The sequence below is a fragment of the Neophocaena asiaeorientalis genome, unplaced genomic scaffold (genome assembly GCF_003031525.2).
Source record: "Neophocaena asiaeorientalis asiaeorientalis breed wild unplaced genomic scaffold, Neophocaena_asiaeorientalis_V1.1 scaffold108, whole genome shotgun sequence".
Lineage (NCBI taxonomy): Eukaryota > Metazoa > Chordata > Mammalia > Artiodactyla > Phocoenidae > Neophocaena > Neophocaena asiaeorientalis.
This window is the reverse complement of record NW_020173770.1, coordinates 1,228,557-1,240,829: the sequence shown is the minus strand read 5'-3', so window position 1 is coordinate 1,240,829 and position 12,273 is coordinate 1,228,557. Positions and strand designations below refer to the sequence as shown.

Genomic DNA, 12,273 nt, shown 5'->3' with positions numbered 1-12,273 from the left:
CCCGCCCCCGCCAAACGCTCCACCTCCCAGTTAACCTTGGGGGCTAAGATTTCAACATGTGCATTCTGGGGGTGTGACACAGACGTTCAGACCATAGCACGTAGCACTGGGGAATCTACCTTCTGCTGAGGAACTCTCCAGAGTGATATCCAGAATGATACCAGGTCGTGCTGATCTCGTCCCACATCATCTGTCCACTGTGATAGAGATAATAACATTCAAGTTTTTATAGTGCCTTTCGTTGTGATGCCCTCTAGGTACCTTTCTCACGTCAAGAATCTGCTCTGTTAAGGACTCCACTTCAGGTCGTTGACAAATAGTGCGCAAGGTACCACCGCAGGGTCTGCTCTTCGAAGTTAATTTTAAAATAATCTGAATTTTAAAGTTAAAAGGAACCTTATAGGCCTACAGAATCAGCATCCTTAAGTCTCTGTCCTTTTATATTTGACAGCCAAACGCAAAGCAGAAGTAGAGACACAGACGTAGAGGACAAACGTATGGATACCAAGGGGGAAAGGCCGGGTGGGAGGAATTGGGAGGCTGGGACTGACACACACACACTGTTGATGCCATGTATAAAATAGACAACGGAGGGGAGTATAGTGGGCGCACGGGGAGCTCTGCCCAGTGCACTGTGGTGTCCCAGATGGCAGGGAAACCCAAGAGCGAGGGGATAAATGTCTGCGCATGGCTGGTGCATTTTGCAGTAGAAGCAAACACAACATCCGTAAAGCAGCTGTGCTCCAATAAAAATTCATTTAAAAAAAAAAAAGGTCTGTTTCTGCCTCGCAGTCCAGGGGTACATGTGGAGTGAGTGGCAGAGAGGTCCAGTGTGAAGAGGGAAGAAGAAGCCAGGGCCCAGGGTCCTGAGCCGGGGGCCCATCCGGGAAGGAGCCACCCAGCAGTCAGGGAGCCTGGGGGCCCTCAGAGACCACCTGCTCCAGCCGCAGCCTCGACCAAGCAGCAGCCTGTGCAGGCCAAGGGGGTGCAGAGCAGAGCGAGAGCTGTGCCCAGCTGGGGCTCCCGGGCCAGAGCTGCACCCCCGTCTCTCTCCCGCGCTGTTGGCCACGCAGCCCCCGCCCTGCCTCCTGCCCGAGTTCTCAGGTACTGTGGGCGTGAGGATGAGATCCGTAAGTAGCCTGCAGTTCTGCACCTGAGCAGGCCTCCGAAAGGGTTGTGTGGGAGACCAGCTCTGACATCCGCCACAGAGAGGCCTGAGATGGCCCAGCATCCCGGGGGCCTGTCGTGTTAGAGGAGACGCAGTCACCTTCTCCCTTCCTTCCTTAATAACATTTGTCTGCTGTTCTGTTAAACATGTCGGGAACGCCAAGCCTGTCTGCCGCCGTGAGCCTGAGGCTCAGCAGGGGCGGAGAGGTGGGCTTCAGCTGGCTGGGTGGAGGCCCGTGAGGACGCAGGCTGCACGTGGGCGGGTAAGCCCCCTGGAGAGCCCGGGGGCGCGTGAGGGGCAAAAGCCACGCCAGCGGAGTGGGCGGGGGGGGGGTTGGCGTGGAGGAGAGTCTCCAGGACAGGACGAGGCCTCCACCTGCCAAGACCACTTCCTGAGGCAAGTGGGGTCTCCGTAAGCGACACCTGAGGGTGAGGGGCTGGGTGGACATATGGGGTGTGGTCAGCGGACAGGCCGCTTGCTTCTAAAAATGTCTAATGGAAACCACCTCTCCTTCCAAGTCGTGAGAACTAGTGGAAATCACTTATGACGACTTCGGAGATTCCTTCCTCCTGAGGGCCGTCCCCGGAGCAGAAGGGAACGAGCATATACAGCATGGCCCAGGGTGTGCTGCAGGGGTGACGCCTGCCCAGCCCCACGGCCTCCACGCGTCCGGCCCTCGCCCTGCTGGGAAGGCCGGGGCTGGGCCTTGTGCTGAAAGGCGCTTGTGTTTGAGGAGGTTCGCACGCAGCCCGACAGTGCAGACAGCGCGGCAGCCACCGGCTTGGGACGTGGCTCGGGCAGTGCCCAGCCGTGGCCCCGACGCCCTCAGGGCTGTGGGCCAGGCCACGTCTGTGGCTATCCCCACACAGGGAGAAGAGGTTTGGCTCGCTGGCAGCCATGTTGGTCCCATTCATATCTCTTCAGGCTTGGTTACCCAGCACTTGCTTGGCGAAAAGTTAGGGACACGTTTCGTTCACAAATCATAATTTTTGAACTTGCACGAGCTCTGATTTCCTGAGGTGCTGGCTTCCGCACTTCCGGATAGTTGCGACCTAGAAGTGGACAGGAAGGGCCAGGTGGAAATCTTCTCCTTTCATTGTCAACATCTAGGTCTTTAATTCCTTTTGACCGTGGTGTGAGAGCTTTCTCTGGTGCTTTGGGGCTTTTTCGGATGTGACTTGTCTGGGTGAAGTGATTGGCGTGAGCAAACATGGGGTGAGCTTGCAAAACACTTGGTAGTCTTTAAAAAAAGAGAAAAATATAAATGTATATCATTTTTAACACTGAATGCAGGGAGGGAGTGTCCCTCAGTATAGCTGCCGGTGGTAATTACACGAGCAAGAGGGAATTTCACTTTGGGTGGATTTGGGATTTCTGTTGACGTGTATACTCACTGCGTCTTGCAGAAAACACGCTGTAAACACAGGAGCGTGTGCAGTTTCTGGGGAAGTGGTGCAGTAACGAGGCAGAGGCATTGATTTTATATTGAAGGAGTGTGGGCGAGAGGTAACAGTTCTGTTTAAATTAGCCAGCAACAGCAGGCAGTCCCAGAGAAGCAAGCTGGGCAGCAGAAACCGCTGTCCTCGCCCTGATTCTGAGTTCAGATCACAGAGGAGTCAGTTCTCCAAGACCAGCCCTGTACTCGTCATATCACAGATGCAAACTCTTAGTCTCGGGGGAACTCGGATGAAAAGCCAGAGAGAGATCAAGGCACCTCGTGCCAGATGTCCCTGCCGGAGTCTCCTTTGGACTTCGCAGCACCGTCTGCCTCACGTAGAATATCGTATATTATACACTTAACAGGAACTGTCTGGGCTGCAGTTCGGTCAGTGCGCTGCTTCATCCGTGGCAGAAGGGCCGCAAGGACCATGCTCGCTGTGAGCCCGTCATGTATCAGTGTCTCCGAAGCTGTGAACGCGGTGGTCCTCCTGGTGTACTGGCTCCTCTGGAGGCCTTTGGCCCTCCTTCCCAGGGCACTCAAGGGTGATACACACCTCAAGGGCTTGTCAAACAATGGTCAGTGTCCCCGTTCTGGGGAGGGAGTTTTCCATAACGCTCAGACCCAATTTGAAATTTAACCTTAATGTTCCATAGAAACAGCACGATAAAAAGGCTCCCTAACTAGCCCCAAAGAACTTCTTCAGGAAGACAGCGAAAATGGTGATACTTCATTTTCCAGTGGCCAAAGCCAGCAAAGTTCCTGTGAGTCACATGGGCTTTGTGAAGCAGGTCAGGGATTTGTCACCATGTCCTAAGTTCCTAATGACTATAAAGGGCCCCACAGAATACAGACTTCTACCTCATTTGGAGACACAGAGCTTATCCTGGGGACTTGCTGTGTTTACCTGCCTGCGGCCCTGGAGCTTTGGTTCTCTCGATGGTTGTTAAGTGCTGGTCAGTATTTCCTACCAACCTGATACATTCCATTGAACATGCAGGAATCACATGTGTGTGACCAACTATTTATTGGCAAGTAATTTTTTTGTGAAACATGCCAGAGATATGCCAGCTTTGTTTAATTCATTTAACAAATACTTAATGAGGACTTACTGCATTCTAGGGATACAGAGGTCCAACAAACAAAATGGATAAAAAAAACCGTGCATGCGTTATAAAGGTGCTTATAATCTTGGCTGGGGGTGGAGATGGGGTGGGCGGGAGCGAGACAGAATTAATACGTAAACTCTATTTAATGTATCCTATGAGTGCTGGGGGAACTCTCCAGCAGGAGGGGTGGGATGAGTGCCAGGGAGAGGGGTGTCCTTGACCTGAGGTGATTGGAGGCCTTGCTGAGGAAATGACCTTTGAGTGAGGTCCTGGAGGAAGAAGCTGTGCTGGAAGGGACGGCCGGACCAGCTCTCCCCCAGAGGGAGGGGAGCCCAGGAAGGCCCTGGGCTTCTTGTGCCTGCGGGAACCTCATGCTGAGACCTAGCCATGTAACCTGAGCATTCCGCGCCCTCTGAGTGAGGGGCCCCCATCTCAGGGGTGCAAAGTCCCGGCCAGGTTTTCCCTAATTGGCACCCCATCCTGTTTTCTTTTTTTTTGTTTGTTTGTTTTGTTTTGCGGTACGCGGGCCTCTCACTGCTGCGGCCTCTCCCGGTGCGGAGCACAGGCTCCGGACGCGCAGGCTCAGCGGCCATGGCTCACGGGCTCAGCCGCTCCGCGGCATGTGGGATCTTCCCGGACCGGGGCATGCACCCGCGTCCCCCTGCATCGGCAGGCGGACTCTCAACCACTGCGCCACCAGGAGAAGCCCTTCCGGACGCGCAGGCTCAGCGGCCATGGCTCACGGGACATGCCGCTCCGCGGCATGTGGGATCCTCCCGGACCGGGTCACGAACCTGTGTCCCGTGCATCGGCAGGCGGACTCCCAGCCACTGCGCCACCAGGGAAGCCCCCCATCCTATTTTCTTTGGCTCAGAAAATTCATGTAAATGTATATTCTAATGTAGTATTGATATTGGTAGGTTCCCTCCGCCCATCCCCTGAAGATCAAGTCCCACGGGGTCTTCCAAACCCTTAAGGTAGCCTCCGTGGTACTACACAGTTTTGTATTTGCGTTTGCTTCCGTTTTTTAGTCATTTATTTATTTTTGGCTGCCTTCGGTCTTCGTTGCAGTGCGTGGGCTTCTCATCGCGGTGGCTTTTGTTGTGGAGCACGGGCTCTAGGTGCGCGGGCTTCAGTAACTGTGGTGCTTGGACTTCAGTAGCTATGGCGCACGGGCTCTAGAGCGCAAGCTCAGTAGTTGTGGCTCGCGGGCTTACTTGCTCCGCAGCATGTGGGATCTTCCCGGACCAGGGCTCGAACCCGTGACCCCTGCATTGGCAGGTGGACTCCCAACCACTGTGCCACCAGGGAAGTCCCTGCTTCTGATTTTTAAAAAGACCTGTTTGTAGGTGTCGCCTCCCATCAGTGAATCCCAACTAAGGAACGAGAATGGAGGAGTGGGGGCTCCTGGCTCTCACTGTAGCAGATGGGACGGCTCTGAGGGTGACCGTCCCAGAGACAGGATGGAGAGAGCCGCACCATCAGACTAGCACGGCTGTTACTGACCAGCAGCAAGCAGCTCCGCTTGCCTCGCCATCTTCAGACAGGCTCACTACTCTATTTGTTTCATAAAATATGCATTGAGAGCAGCTCCCAAATGCTGAATGGCGAGCGACATGCCTGGCGCGCGCTGCGCTGGGTTGCCAGAGTCTCTGAGAAGCGTATTTGATTCTAATTCAATAGGAGTTTTAACCCCTGCGTTTGAAAAATCTTGCTTGGAAAGTCCATGCTATTCCCATTAACATCAATGAGGTTTTCACATACCCAAATAGCTAGATGGTGCTTTGAGAAAAGCAGGATCTCACTGTATCCACTGGGGTTCTGCAGTGATTTGACGTGTCCTGGAAAAAATTATCTTTCAAGAAAGTAAGTTTGGTTGATTGAAATGAAATTAATTCCACATTTCTGTGTCACAATTTATTAACCTGATTGGCTTGCTGCATTGCAGCCTGTGTTTACAAACATTCTTAGGCCCTCGTGCACCTTCTCGCAGCACCTTACGTGCTTTCCCGCCCGCGTCCTCCCTGCGAAGCTAAGCCTGCTGCTGACAGTTGCCCTGTGGACTGCTGAAGGTGTAGCACGTGAGAGCCCCCAGAATTTCCCACGAGTGGCTGAAATTCCCCCTGTAAACGTCGGCTCCGCCGGCAGCATGGACACCACTAATGCCACCCTAACACACTTGCTTTGGGTTTCATGGTTTTAGCAACAGCCCTTAGCTTTCGCGCTTTTATGTTCTTGTCTCAGAAAAGACCCGGTGTAACTGTCTCAGTGCCTGGTGTATTTTTCATATGCTTTCGCCTGCAGCTAGAACAGATCTTGCCCGGTATTGGCAGTGTTATGGATTTGGGTTCTTGGCTGAACTCTCCAGAGAGCATGAAGGATCCCATTTGTTCATGAGAAAAGAACTGAAGTCACACATCCTTGCATGTTAGTTCCAAGGCTACTGGCATTATTTATTTAATGACTAATGAAATTTTGAAGAGTGGTTTAGCCCTAAAATATTCCATTAGTAGCTGCCAGAAAAGCTTTTTTGAAACAATATTAAGCTACAGAAAAGGTATTCTGATGTTAATAGACTGACACATAAAAACAGCAGTGAAAATAAAGTGTCTACACTTGAACTGAAGTCCCACGTAAAGATCACTTTTTAAATCGCATAACGGGAGTCACACAGCACGTACCTAACGTAACCCTCACAGGGGGCCTCTCGGGGACTGACCCCCCCCTTGCTTCTCACTGACCTCTGTGCGGTGATACCAGCTGCTTAGAAGATGGCAGTGCTGTCTCTAATGACGCGTGGTTTTTCTCCTTCTAGAACAGTGAATATCATTTTGTTTGAGATTTTGATTTTTTACTACAGATTTCAACAACTGTTTCTCTTTTCAGATCTAAGGTTATAAATTCCTCCTTTCTCTTCTTTCACTTTTACCCACTTCTGATTTTTCCTCTCCCTGCCAGTTGTCTCATTGCTAAGCACTTGTTTATGAATCCTTCCTTTTAATTTCCCAGGACACATGCTGCTGTAAGCCCTTTTTTTTTCGGTTGAAGTATTCCATCAACCTCTCTGGTAGTGTAGTGTGGTGGTCCTGGCAGCATGGTCAGTGTTCTAGACCACTGAGCCATTTCCTGAGAGGCTGGCGTTGGACTGAGCACGCCCGGGAAGAAGACAGCAGGGTGCCTGCCCTCAGAACGCAGTTTTCCTCCTCCAGGTTGAGATTTTAAAGAAGAAACAAAGAAGCTTCCAGAGCCCCTGGGGTAGGAATGTAGAGGCGCCCTTCCCTCATCCTAGCTCAGCTTCTGCTCCCGCCGCAAGGGCACCCTGCCCGTGGCCATCTTTGAGCTGATTCCATCCTTCCCGTTCTCCTCTGCTTGCATTTCCATGATGTGAACTAAAGGCTTGCGCTGGCCCCTCAGGACCGGGGAAGACTGTCTCTGTCTCCAGCAGGGTTTGCATCTCTTGCTGGGACATGCTTGTGTGTCACTGTTGATCTGAAGTTCTTTTTCCTTTCTTTGAATTAAAAAATTTTAAAGCAGCACAGGTTTATTATTTAAAAATTTTCAAATGTGGAAGTATTAAAAATCCTCTTTCCAGAGGCAGGCAGTCTTGACTGCAAATCTGTTGCTGTTTTCGTTAATAAACTTACATACCTTTACCAGAAAGGTATACATTATTTTGTGAGCAGGACTTTTAATAATCATCAATGTTTTATAGCTGCACATTGTTCTATATTAGTAATTACTATAATTTATTAACTCTTTCCACTTTCTTTGGAAATCTAGTTGATATCCAACTTCCTTTGTTCTTACAGAGTCTGTTGTCATGAACGTTCCTGAGTGTCTGTATTTCTGTGTCATAGACGAGCATTCCGGTGGAGTAGATTCCTGGAAAAAGAATTGCTAGGTCAAAGGGCAAGTACATTTAAAGTTTTGATGGATACAGCCCACATGCCCTACCAGAAGGCTGTACCAGTTTATAATCCTCAACACTGATACCAGTTTCTCTGTATCTTCATATGACATTTTTTAAAGTGGCTTATGTCTTTAAAAAATGACATTTCTTTAACTGTTGAAGTCATACTTTTTAACAATTATTAGCCAATTGTAATTTTTTTCTCCTTTAATTTTCTTATACATATTCTTCACTTTTCCCCATTGTTTGTCTTTTTATTTTTTTACTTTAGTAACTTTCTTTAAAGTGTAGATATTAGTCCTTTGTCTGGTAACTTACACATATTTTATTCTACTTTCTAAAGGTGCTTTTGGCACACTGGAGTTTTTAAATTTTTATGTAGTCCAATCTGACAGTTCCTTTATTGGAGCTTTTGAGTTTGGAGTCTTGTTTTGAAATATCATTACTACCGGGCTTCCCTGGTGGCGCAGTGGTTGAGAGTCTGCCTGCCGATGCAGGGCGACGCGGGTTCGTGCCCCGGTCCGGGAAGATCCCACATGCTGCGGAGCGGCTGGGCCCGTGAGCCATGGCCGCTGAGCCTGCGCGTCCGGAGCCTGTGCTCCGCAACGGGAGAGGCCACAACAGTGAGAGGCCCGCGTACCGCAAAAAAAGAGAGAGAGAGAGAGAGAGCAGGTTGCAAGAAGTATTATCTTTTGCTAATGATGCTCTTGTGGTTTTGTTTTAATATTGTTAGTTTGTCCATAAGTTGCTTTTGTATGATCTGAGATGTGGTCTAATATGAAGTTGTCTGACGTTGGTGGTTGGTTTACACACGATCTTTCCCCACTATCTGTTTGTTGGCGTCCACCCTCTTAACCGAAATGTCCACTTCATTTTATACGAACCTCCCGTGTGGGTCTGTATATGGGCTCCATTCTGCTCTGACGCTGCACTTGTTCATCCCTGGGCCAGCTCTGTATTGTTAATAAACGTATGTCTCCGGTAAGTAGTGGAATATGTCTTTTTTCAGTGGAATGTTTAAAAATATACTTGGGGTGGAGACACAGGAAGAATAGTATGCAGATAGTCTGACAGAATAGGGACGATATATTGAAGTGTTTATAGAGAACTCATCCGTTTTCCTAGGGGGTTGCCTGTCCTTATTGATTTATGTAGGAGTTCTTTACGTATTCTGGATATGAGTCCTTGCGCTGTGTATGTTGAAATACCTTCCATCTTGTGACTTACCTATTCATTCTTCTAATGGTGTCTTGCTGAACAGAAATTCTTAATTGCAAAATAGTCAAATTTTATCAATCTTCATTTATGGTTAGTGTGTGTTTTGTCACGTTTAAGAAGTCTTTTCTCTCCCACAAGATAATGGAGATAGTCTCCTTATTATCTTTGAGAACAGAGGTTGGCAAGCTTTTTCTGTAAAAGGCTAGAGAATAAATATTTTAGTCTTTGCGACCACATATGGTCTCTGCTCCATTCTTAGCTTGTGGATGAACTTGGTCCGCAGGCTGTGGTTTGCTTGCTCCTGTTCTAGAAGCTGCAGCTTTTTGCTCTTACATTTAGAGATACAGTATACTTGGAATTGATTTTGTTTGATAGTGTTTTATACTGAATAGTGTAGACAGTATCTAATTCATTAATTGAGAAGTCCGTTCCTTCCCCATATCTGTTCAGTGAACCCCCATGTCACGAACTAAATGAGTCTGTTTCTGAAGTCTCCATTCCCTTTTATTGGTCTGTTTGTTTATTATTCCACAATACCACCCTGTCTTGATTATTGTAGCTTTCCGGAGACGAAGTGCTTCAGTTGTTCTTTTTACAACTATCTTGGCTGTTCTTAGCCAAAACATTTTCCTTAGCATGTACCTTTTAGAATCAGTTTGTCATGTTCCAAAGTAATTTTTTTAAACCAACACCTTTTTTAAAAGAAACTGAGATCGGATTGACTCTACAGATTGGTTTGAGGCAAATTGACATCTTTTGAGTTTTTAGTCATCAAATCCATAAACGATCATATTCCCCCATTTATTGAAGTTGTCTTCATTTTCCTCAGGGATGATTTATGGCCTTCCTGTGCAGAGGTCTTGAATACATTTTGTTGGATTTATTATTAGGGATCTAATATTTTACTACGTATGACCTAATGTAAATGGCATATAGATCTTAATCAGCAGTGCTTCCTTCAGTCGATGGTGCAATGTCCTGCTGGAAGGGTCTTGACTTACAATTTTATTTACAGGAAAGTTTTGAAATTACAGGACACCTTAGGTTTGCGGCTTTCTTTAGGTGGATTTTTTTAAGCAAGTTACTCTGACTTACTGTACTGGCTAGGACGTCTCCTACAGTGTTAAATAGGAGTGATGAGAGCACACAGCCATATCTTGTTCCCAGCTTTAGGGAGAAAGAATTCAGTCTCTTTTTTTTCCTGATCGGTCTGGCTGGATGTTTATCAATTTCATCATTTCGCTCAAAATCCTACTTCTGGTTTCATTTATTTCCTCTATTGTTTTCCTGTTTTCTGTTTCATCGATTTCTTCCATGGGATCAGTCTGTAGACACATAATTTTATTTGAGTGTTTCCATCCCTCGGAAGGCATTTGTACAGTTCTGTTAGATTCTTCTCTTGATGTTTTTCTTTTAGAATGTCATTACACTACACATTAGTCCCTTCCAATTAAAGAGCAAGTGAAAGCTCTTCAATTGTACATTTAAAAGGATTTTGAAACATGGAAGTTTCCTTTGTACTTGCCTTGGGATCCAACAAAAGCTGCTGGAACAGCAGTTTGTGCTCAGAAAATATGTCTGCTGCAAATGTGTGTGGGAATGGAGATCTTGAGAAGTTTGTGAAGCCGCTGGACATTTCTTAGGATTCACAGAACGTTAACTTGTCATCAAAGCAGCTTTGTGGCGTAAGCGTGTACGTGTTTTGCCTTGTAATTTTAGGTTGAATGTATTAACAAACATCAAGTCTGCATAAAAAAGCTGATTTCCAAAGATACTTAGTTTTGATAATAGTGGCTGAAGGCAGTTCTGATTGAGACATTTTTCAATATCAACTCTGAACTATAAAAATTGCAGCAAAACGTGACTTCTGCTTCTGAGGCCATCAGTATGTTCCATGGTAGAGTAATTCAGGATATCCAAGTTTTATTTCTGACAGAATTTCGCAGAACTGAGATGGTTAAGTACAGGAGAGCAAATGGAGTAAACTGCGGTTACACTGTTTCCGTTTACACGTAGTAGATCCAGGTATTTCCTGCACGGTTCCTGACGACAGGTAATACAGTGCATGGCCATAGGGTTTAAATGCCTTACGTTTTAATAAGCTCTGTCAGTTCGTCCAGCTGAGACTCTTCCTGCTTTACACATTTTTATCACCATCTCTTATACTACATAGTAGCAGATGCCACTTCAGGTCGTCCTGAATTAGTGTTTTCCTCAACTTTTTGGAGAATATTCTCACCATGGCCATAGTTTATAAACCCTTGATTTCGCTTTCCCCATAAGGAACTACAAAGAGAGGAGAACATTTAAGCCCAAAGCAAGTGGAAGAAAGGCCATAATAAAGAGCAGAAATTGATGAAATTGAAAACGAAAAAAAAGAGACAGAGAGAGAGAAAACCAAAGAAACCAAAAGCTTGTTTTTTGAAGAGATCAATAAAAATGATAAAACGCTAACCAGACTGAGAGAGAGCAATGCAAATTACCCATGTCAGTACTGAAAGGGGAAATCAGTACAGATCCTACAGACACTAAAAAATAATAAGGAAATATTATGAACAGTTTTATGGCCATAAAGATGATAACTCAGATGAAATGGACAAATTACTAAAAGACACACACTACCAGGACCTTGAGTGCTATGGTAGTTAGATGACCCTATGTCAGCACTCATTGAACCGTGCGCTTAAAAGGTGTGGATCATACTGTATGTCAGTTTTACCGCAGTATACCCGATCTCAAAATATTTTTAAATGCAGCCAGTATCGCATTTTGATTTACGTGCAGTTTTACCATTTTTATTGCTTCTCATCCCTTCTGTATCACCAACTTAGTTTCTGTGATAATTTTTCTTCTGCCTGAATAATACCTTTTAAGCAGTGGTGTGCTGACACCAGCTCAGATGGCTCATAAGAGCCAGTTCTTTAATTTACAAGAATTTTGTGAACTGGTTGTCAAGCAGAGTCATTGTTCAATATTAAATCATATGAATTTACAGTTAAATCCATCGCATTTAGAAAGGGAACGTGCTCGAAACCCATCCCTTTCCATTATGCGCTAATTTACTGTGGTCTGCACCCTTGAGCTCGTTCCTGTAACACAGTGCTGCTGCGGTACACTAGGCCACTCTAGTGGCGTTTTGAAATCAGCCCCAGTGTGTGTTTAAACTGCAGAAACTAGCAAACGCTGTGTTTTGTCTTGTCTCTCTAACTAACCGTTCACTAACTTTTTTCCTACTGTGTTGGATTTGGTTTTAAACCTATTCGTAGGATACATTGTTTCTGTGACTTATTTTTCAATTCTAGTTTTTTACAAATAGTTGGAAATTCTTCCGAGCTTGTAATCTAGGTTTTTATTCTACTTGAATGTAATAAACCACGTTATTTTATGTTCGTATCAGATAGTTCCAACCTCCAGAATCCTTGGATCCGAT

General features: G+C 46.5%; 1 protein-coding gene across 2 annotated transcripts in view; it reads left to right on the top strand.

Annotated features, from left to right (window-relative positions):
- Window positions 1-12,273, top strand: part of MGMT (O-6-methylguanine-DNA methyltransferase) — a 283,714-nt gene that overhangs the window by 188,060 nt on the left and 83,381 nt on the right. The window lies entirely within an intron of this gene.